This window comes from Otolemur garnettii, unplaced genomic scaffold (assembly GCF_000181295.1).
Source record: "Otolemur garnettii isolate 467f Iridium unplaced genomic scaffold, OtoGar3 scaffold00157, whole genome shotgun sequence".
In the NCBI taxonomy this organism is placed as follows: domain Eukaryota; kingdom Metazoa; phylum Chordata; class Mammalia; order Primates; family Galagidae; genus Otolemur; species Otolemur garnettii.
The window spans coordinates 377074-385349 of NW_003852552.1; the positions used below are offsets into that span (position 1 = coordinate 377074).

Below are 8276 nucleotides of genomic sequence, written 5' to 3' on the forward strand. Positions count from 1 at the left end.
GGGACCAAAGACCCCATTCTTGGCAAAGAAAAGCACCCCCCCAAAAAAAGAGAAAAACTAAAAAGTAAGCTGAGTAAATCAGAACAAAGAGAATTCAGCTAGTTTACATTTAAACTAGCCATTGCTAGCAAGCTTCTTGCCTTTTCTGAAATTCTAGCCTGTTGGAGATACAGCTTACAAACACCCTGCTGGATCTGTGAGCACTCTGAGGAGAGTAATGGCCATAGAAGAGATTATCACAAGGCCTAAAAAAGAGACATCTTTTAGGGCATTTCCTGCCCATTAAATAGGCAAAGCAGATACCCATTGTGGAGATTTGCTGGGGCAGAGACCAAGGGAGTAGCTTGAGCTCTGAGATATGGGCAGAAGAACTTATATCCCTTATCGCAGAGGAAAATCCTCTGTGGTAGTGATGGGAGGAAAATGCCTCCCTCCCACTCCTCCCTCAGAAGAGATCAACACTGGTGGAATTTTACTCCAAAGAGAATTTGTGGAGCTTAACACCTGCCTAGAAATCTGTGTGTGTGACCTCACGCAGGAGGCTGTCCCAATACAAGGCTTAGATTTCAGATTTCTGAAGGCTACCTTCAAAGTTAATGATAAGAACAATAGGAGCTGATATGATCAATCCCAGAAACTCCTGACAGCTTTGATCCCTCACTCATCTTACCCTCTGGGCAAACAGAATTTAATCAAATCACAGTGGAGCAAACACTCATTGCCATTGCCAGAATCCCATGATGGGCAATAGACCCCTGACCTCCAACTTTTAATTCTACTCTATATCTCTTGTCTTTCTTTACCATTGCTTCTAACTCTATATTTCTTTGGTCAGTTGCCACCAGTTTCCACAGGTCTCAGGGGACACTGCTCTCAGGGGGAGACCCTAACACAAGACTACTCAAAATGCCTTGTCAGTTCAAGAGAAAATAACTCACAAATGCATACACTCACATACTCACACACATTCATTCCCTCACACACACACAAAAGTACACACACAATCACATGCACACATACAAGCACACAACAAACCCAGTATTTTTCAGCAATACAATCTTCTACAACAAGCACAAAACTCAGAATTATTTTACAATGCTTCCTTTTTTTAATACCAAAGATGCCCAACTTGGGTATGCAAATACATATTTTCAGTGGTTTACTATTGACTTCTTTTTAAAGATACCAGTGCTACTACATGAAACTGCTTCCTGTATTTCACAGCCTTACTTTTATTTACTTTCATGTATCTACCTTCCACCAACCAAAACAGTTTCAGTTGGCAGGCAGAGGGGTGCCTTATTTTCTGTGAAATGTAATGCTATAGTTCCCAACACTGGCCAGAAAATGTCTTATTGCCATTTCAACACGTGGCAATACTTACAATGATGCCTAAATTGCCATCTTCTGCACAAAGCTGTGCAAGGCTGGTGTCAAAGACAAGGCAGTCACTCTTCATGATGGCTGTGGCAATTCCCTCAGAGGAGTTGCTTCCCAAGTCAATCACTATCTGTTACCATTCAGCTCAAGTTGGTAAGTAAAGTTTTTGGCTTGCTTGGGTGTTCCTGTCAGCTGTACAATTGCGCAGAACTGCTGTTCACCATTGTCGTTTTCCTGTTTCTGCAAGACCACCATGAAGTGAAAGCCAAAACAGGACTGCATCATCGCCCAGTCAAAAGCCCCAGAAACATTAATGTCCATAGCAAGGAAAACTGTTTTCTCCCCTTGTATTGCTTTAAGGTACGCGTGCTGCTGCAACAGATGGGGCATGACAGCCTCCAGAGAGCCTTGCCATTGACAGCAAACACCAAGGCACGGACAGGAATAAGGCCTAAACTCGAAGAGCTCTTCGTGGTCTGCTTTTTCCACAGGTGGCAGAGTTATTCCACACTCAGAAGAGGCATATTGACAAGGAAAAGTACTGAATTTGCCAATTTCTCAATAGCCAAGTTAAGAATGAATCCCAACTGGCCGTGGCAAGTTGGACAAGAAGTCACCTTTTGGTGACACTTGTACAAACAAGATGGCCACGCCCGATATTGAAGGATGGGTAGTAACACAGTCAAAGCAGACTGGACACTCAAAAAGACTCGCCAATTCACTGTTGAATGCAGTTGTGTCAGGCAGGGCAGGCACGCTCTGGGATGGTGGACACTGTGAGGGCCCAGCAGGTAGGGCCCCGGCAGTCTCACAGCTCATTTCTCTGGGTGAAGAGGGCACCCGGAACCCGGTCCAGGCTCACACAAGCTCAGCTCTCAACTCCCGCTGACACTGGCAGCACCACCGCCTCTTGCTGGCTCCCAGACCAAACAGACACCCTGGACCACTGCGGCTGCTGGAGAGCGCACCCCTCAAGGGCCAGGCTTCCCCCAAGCATTTACGGGCCGTTTCACTTGTCCTCAAGCCCACGCGCTCCTGTTAAATACAACACACCATGGCCAAGGCTCTGAGGAGGTGCGGCCCACGTGCCAGACTCCCGGCTGCTGTTTTATATAACAATTATTTATCCAAATTCAGTATGTGTTGTGTGTGATTGTCTCTTTAGACTTTTTGCCTCTACTGGGACCAATGTGCGTAAATTATGTTCTACTAGAAAATTATCCATTACATCTGTGTTCAAATGTATTTTGATAGAATTCTGCAAACTTTGCACATGGGAGACTAGAAATTATCTTTGTATTGAAGACAATGTCACCATTGTCATTTTATTTATTTATTTTTGAGACAGAGTCTCACTTTTTCACCGTCGGTGGAGTGCCACAGCAGCGACACACTGCTCACAGCAACCTCCAGCTCCTGGGCTTAGGTGATTCTCTTGCCTCAGCTTCCTGAGTAGCTGGGACCACAGGCGCTCACCACAACGCCTGGCTTTTTTTTTTTTTTTTTTTTTTTTTTTGCCGCGGTTTGGCCGGACCGGGTTTGAACCTCCCATCCTGGGTATATGGGGCCGGTGCCCTACTCACTGAGCCACAGGTGTCGCCCCACCCTTGTCATTTTAAATTTGGGTCACTTGTATTTCTCCCCTTTGATTAATTTATCCAGTGACTTTTCATGTTTTTGACATCCCCCCAAGTAAACCTGCCATTCCTCTTATATATGAATTTCACTGTAGTTTTTTTCTTTTTTTTTAAAGTCAGGTTAACATAAGAGGGGTATGTAATATCAGGTTACACTATTTGCATTTGTTAGGTAAAGTGCAAGTTGTAGTTGAACCCTGCACCTGGAAAGTGTGCCATGTACCCCTGCATTCAGCCATAAAGAAAGATGGAGACTTTACATCTTTTGAATTTACCTGGAAGGATCTGGAGAACATCTTCCTAAGTAAAATTTCACGGTACTTTTATTTTCTAATCCATTTATTTCAACTCCCACCTCTAACTAGTATTTTTGCCTTCATACTTTTAGATTATGTCATGGTTTTCTAAATTTAATATTCAGGTTTATTTTATTTATTTTAGCAGAGTAAGTAATATTTAAGATGCCTACAATATTTCCTGATCACTGCTGTAGTGGTCTATTCTGATATATTTTGTTTTCATTATCATTATTCTCATGTAATACCACAGTTTTAATCTGTTCTTGCCTTTGGGCCCAAAATTTAACAGCCTCAGTAGTAATATGATTTTTTCATAATTCTCCTTCTGTCACTTTTGCTCTACAAAATTATATTTTTGCTGCATTACTGGGTATATAAGTATTAATAACTAACATGTTCCTAGTGAATTTTAGTGATTAACGTTATAAGTGTGCTTTTTGTTTTATAATCTATTTCATTCTCTTAAATAAAATTCTCAATTGTGCCCTCTTAAATATCAACATTATAACCTTTGGATTGTTTCTCATGGTAATACTCTGGTACATGTCGATATTTTAAAATATATTTTATTGTTTATGATTCATTGAGGGTACACAAAATTAGGTTACACTGATGGCATTGGTTAAGAAGTGTGCCATACACTGTGACCTCATCCCCCTCACTCCTACCCTCTCCCCACTCCCTCATCCCTCTACCATACCCCTTGTATTAGTTCATCCACTGCCTTCATATTAGAATTGTGCACATTGGATTCTTGTTTCTCCCTTCTCGTGATGCTTCACAAAAAAAAAGTGGATTCCACCTCCATCAAATGATGCAAAGTCTCCATCTTTCTTAATGGCTGAATAGTATTCCCTGGTATACATATACCACAGCTTGTTAATCCATTCCTGGGTTGGTGGGCATCTAGACTGTTTACATTTTGGCAATCATAAATTGAACTGCAATAAACAGTCTATTGTAAATGTCCTTATGCTAAAAGGATGTGTTTTCTTCTTACTAGGTAGATGCCTAGTAATGGGATTGCAGGATCAAATGGGAAGTCTAATTTGAGTACTTTGAGGTTTCTCCATACTTCCTTCCAGAAAGATTGTATAAGATTACAGTTCCACAAGCAATGTAAAAGTATTCCCTTCTCTCAACATCTATGCCAGCATCTGCAAGTTTGAGACTTTGGGATGTGGGCCATTCTCACTGGGATTTGGTTATATCTCAGGGTAGTTTTGATTTGCATTTCTCTGATGATTAGGGACAATGAGCATTGTTTTTATGTTTGTTAGCCATTCGTCTGTCTCCTATAGAGAAATTTCTATTCTTGTCTCATGCCCAGTGATATATCCGATTGTTGGGTCTTTTCACGTTGATTAATTTGAGTTATCTGTAGATGCTAGTTATCACATTTTTGTTCAGTTTATAAAATGGAAATATCTGTTCCCATTTTGAAGGTTGTCTATTTGATTTGGTTGTTGTTTCCTTAGCTGTTGAGATGCTATTTAATTAAGTCCCATTTGTTTATTTTTGTTGTTATTGCATTTGTCACCAAAGTCTTCATAAAATCTTTCCCAGTCCAATATCCTCAAGTGTTTTTTGAACACTTTCTTCAAGGATTTTTATGCTTTGATGGCTTAGACTTTAATCTTTCCTCCACCTTGAGTCAATTTTTGTAAGTGGTGAGAGATGTGGGTCCAGTTTAAGTCTTTTTAAATTTTTTTTGCAGTTTTTGGCCTGGGTTGGGTTCGAACCCACCACCTCCAGCATATAGGCTGGTGCCCTACTCCTTTGAGCTACAGGTGCTGCCCTAAGTCTTTTTTTTTTTTAATCATAGCTATACCCCATAATGCAATCATGGGGTATAATGTGCTGGTTTTATATACAATTTGAAATGTTTTCATCAAACAGTTTAAGTCTTTTACATGTAGTTATCCTGTTCTCCCAACACCATTTATTGAATAGGTGTTCTTTTCCCCAGTGTATGTTCTTGGTTGGCTTATCAAATATCAGGTGGTTGTAAGAGGTTAGTTCCATATCATGATATTCTATTCAATACCAAATATCAATGTCTCTAATTTTGTGCCAATACCATGTCGTTTTTATCACTATGGCCTTCTAGTATAGCCGAACGGTTGGTAGAACAATACTGCTGGCTTTGTCTTTATTACTAAGAAGTGCCTTAGATATGCAGGTTTTTTTCTGGTTCCATACAAAATGAAGAATTCTTCTTTCCAAGTCTTGAAACTATGATACTGGTATTTTCATAGGGATGGAATTGAATCTGTGAAGTGCTTTGGGAATTTTTGTTAGACATTTTAACAATGTTGATTCTTTCCAAGCATGAACATGGTTCTTGCATTGGTGATATCTTCTGCTATTTATTTCTTAGGGTTTCCTAATTTTCTTTCTTTCTTTTTTTTTTTTTTGAGACGGAGCCTCAAGCTATCCCCCTGGGTAGAGTGCCATGGCATCACGCTCACAGCAACCTCCAACTCCTGGGCTCAAGTGAGTCTCCTGCCTCAGCCTCCCAAGTAGCTGGGACTACAGGCGCCTGCCACAACGCCTGGCCATTTTTTGGTTGCAGCCATCATTGTTGTTTGGCGGGCCGGGCTGGGGATTCGAACCTGCCACCTTAGGCGTATGTGGCCGGCGCCTTAGCCGATTGAGCCACAGGTGCCGAGCCTCGTAATTTTCTTTATAGAGGTCCTTCACCTCTTTTGTCAGGTAGATTCCTAGGGATTTCTTTTTCTTTGAAGCTATGTTGAAGGGGGTTGTGTCCTTAATTAGCCTCTCATTTTGGCTGTTATTGGTGTACACAAGGGCTACTGTTATTGAGAATTAAGGACACAACCCCCTTCGCCATAGCTTTAAAGAAAAATACTGAGACATTCCTGTACTTTTTGATGATTTACAGGAGTCTTGTGGTTGAGTCGTTGGGGCTCTCTAAGTATAAGATCACATCATCAGCAAAAAGGGAGAATTTGATGTCCTCTGCTCCCATTTGGATGCCTTGTTTCCTTCTTTTGCCTGATTGTATCGGCTAGAACTTCCAGCACTATGTTGAATAGTAATGGCAACAGAGGACAACCTTGCATTTTGTACATGGAAAAAAGTTTTCAGTTTTACTCCACTCAGTAAAATGTTAGCTGTGGGTTTGTCATAGTTAGCTTCGATTAGTTTAAGAAATGTGCCACCTATGCCTCTACGCTTTAGTGTTCTAATTAGAAAAGGATGCTGGGTTATATCAAATGCTTTTTCTGCATCTATTGAGAGGATTATATGATCTTTGTTTTTGCTTCTGTCGAGATTGTGAGTTACATTTATGGACTTGCATATGTTAAAACAGCCTTCCATCCCTGGGATAAAATCTACTTGATCATGATGTATGACTTCTTTGATGAGGAGTTGTAGTCTATTGGGTAGGATTTTATCGAGAATTTTTGCATCTATATTCAATATTGAAATTAGTCTAAAGTTCTCCTTTTTAGTTGGATTTTTTCCTGGTTTTGACATCAGGGTAATGCCTGCTTTATAAAACATGTTGGGGAAGAGTCCTTCCTCCTCAATTTTTTGGAATAATTTCTGCAGTATGGGAATAAGCTCTTCTTTGAAGGTTTAAAAAATATTCTGGTATGAAGGCATCTGGGCCAGGGCATTTTTCTTTTTTTCAGGGCATTTTTTTGTTGGGAGATTTTTTATTGTTTCTTTGATTTCAGTGCTTGAAATAGGTCTATTTAGGAGGTCTATTTCTTCTTGCTTAAGTCTAGGGGGAGGGTGTGTTTCCAAATATTGGTCTATTTCCTTAACATTGTCAAATTTCTGGGCATAGGGTTTCTTATAGTATTCAGAGATAAACTCTTGCATCTTTGTGGCATCTGTTGTTATTTCCCCTTTATTACTTCTGATTGAGGTAACTAGAGATTTTACTTTTTGGTGCCTGGTTAGTCTGGCCAAAGGTTTATCTATTTTTTTGTTATTTTTTCAAAAACTCAACTTTTTGTTCATTAATTTTGTGAATGATTCTTTTGTTTTCAATTTCATTAACCTCTGATTTAATTTTGGATATTACTTTTCTTCTATTGGGTTTAGGATTAGATTTTTCTTCTTTTTCCACTTCCATGAGATGGTTTGTCAGTTTGTTGACCTGCTTTCTGTTTTTCAAATGTAGGCATCTAAAGCGATGAATATTTCTCTCAAGACTGTTTTTCCTGTATCCCACAGAGTTTGGTTGCTTGTGTCTTCCTTGTTGTTATGGTCAGGGAAGTTAATGATTTCCTATTTTGTTTCTTCCTGCACCCAACTACCATTCAGCAAAAGGTTGTTCAATGTCTATGGCTTTGTGTGGGGTCAAACATTTTTGTTGGAGTTGAGTTCCACCTTTACTGCCTTGTGGTCTGAGAAGATACAAGGCAAAATTTAAATTCTTTTGATTCTATTGAGTTTTGTTTTATGTCCTAAGATATGATCATTTTGGAGAATGTTCCTTGGGCCAATAAGAAGAACATTTATTCTTTCACTCTGGGATGGATTGTTCTATATATGTCTATCATGCACAGTTGTTTTAGAGTCACATTAACTCCCCTGCATCTTTGTTTACTTTCTGTTTAGTTATCTCTCCAGCTCTGTAAGAAGAGTGTTAAAGTCCCCAGCTATTATGGTGTTATTGGATGTCATATTGCTCAGACTAATTAAGGTCTATTTCTGGAATCTGGCAATATTTAATTGTGTGCATAAATACTTAGAATTGAAATGTCTTCTTGTTTTATTTTTCCCATGACCAATAGGAAGTGTCCAACTTTGTCTTGTTTGACTTTAGTTGCTTTCCACTTGTATCTGAAAATAAGATTGCAACCCCTCTTTTCTTCTGAATTCCGATTGTCTGAATCCCGATTGCCTGAAAAATCTGTCCTTTGAGGCTAGGTGTGTGTCCTGCAGATACAAATGGATGGCTTCTGTTTTTTTTTTTTTT

The 8276-nt window shown here is 39.7% G+C and overlaps 1 pseudogene; it reads right to left on the reverse strand.

The window, feature by feature from the left end:
- Window positions 1-1363: 1363 nt before the first annotated feature.
- On the reverse strand, window positions 1364-2199 carry LOC100944990 (annotated as a pseudogene).
- Between the last annotated feature and the right edge of the window lie 6077 nt (window positions 2200-8276).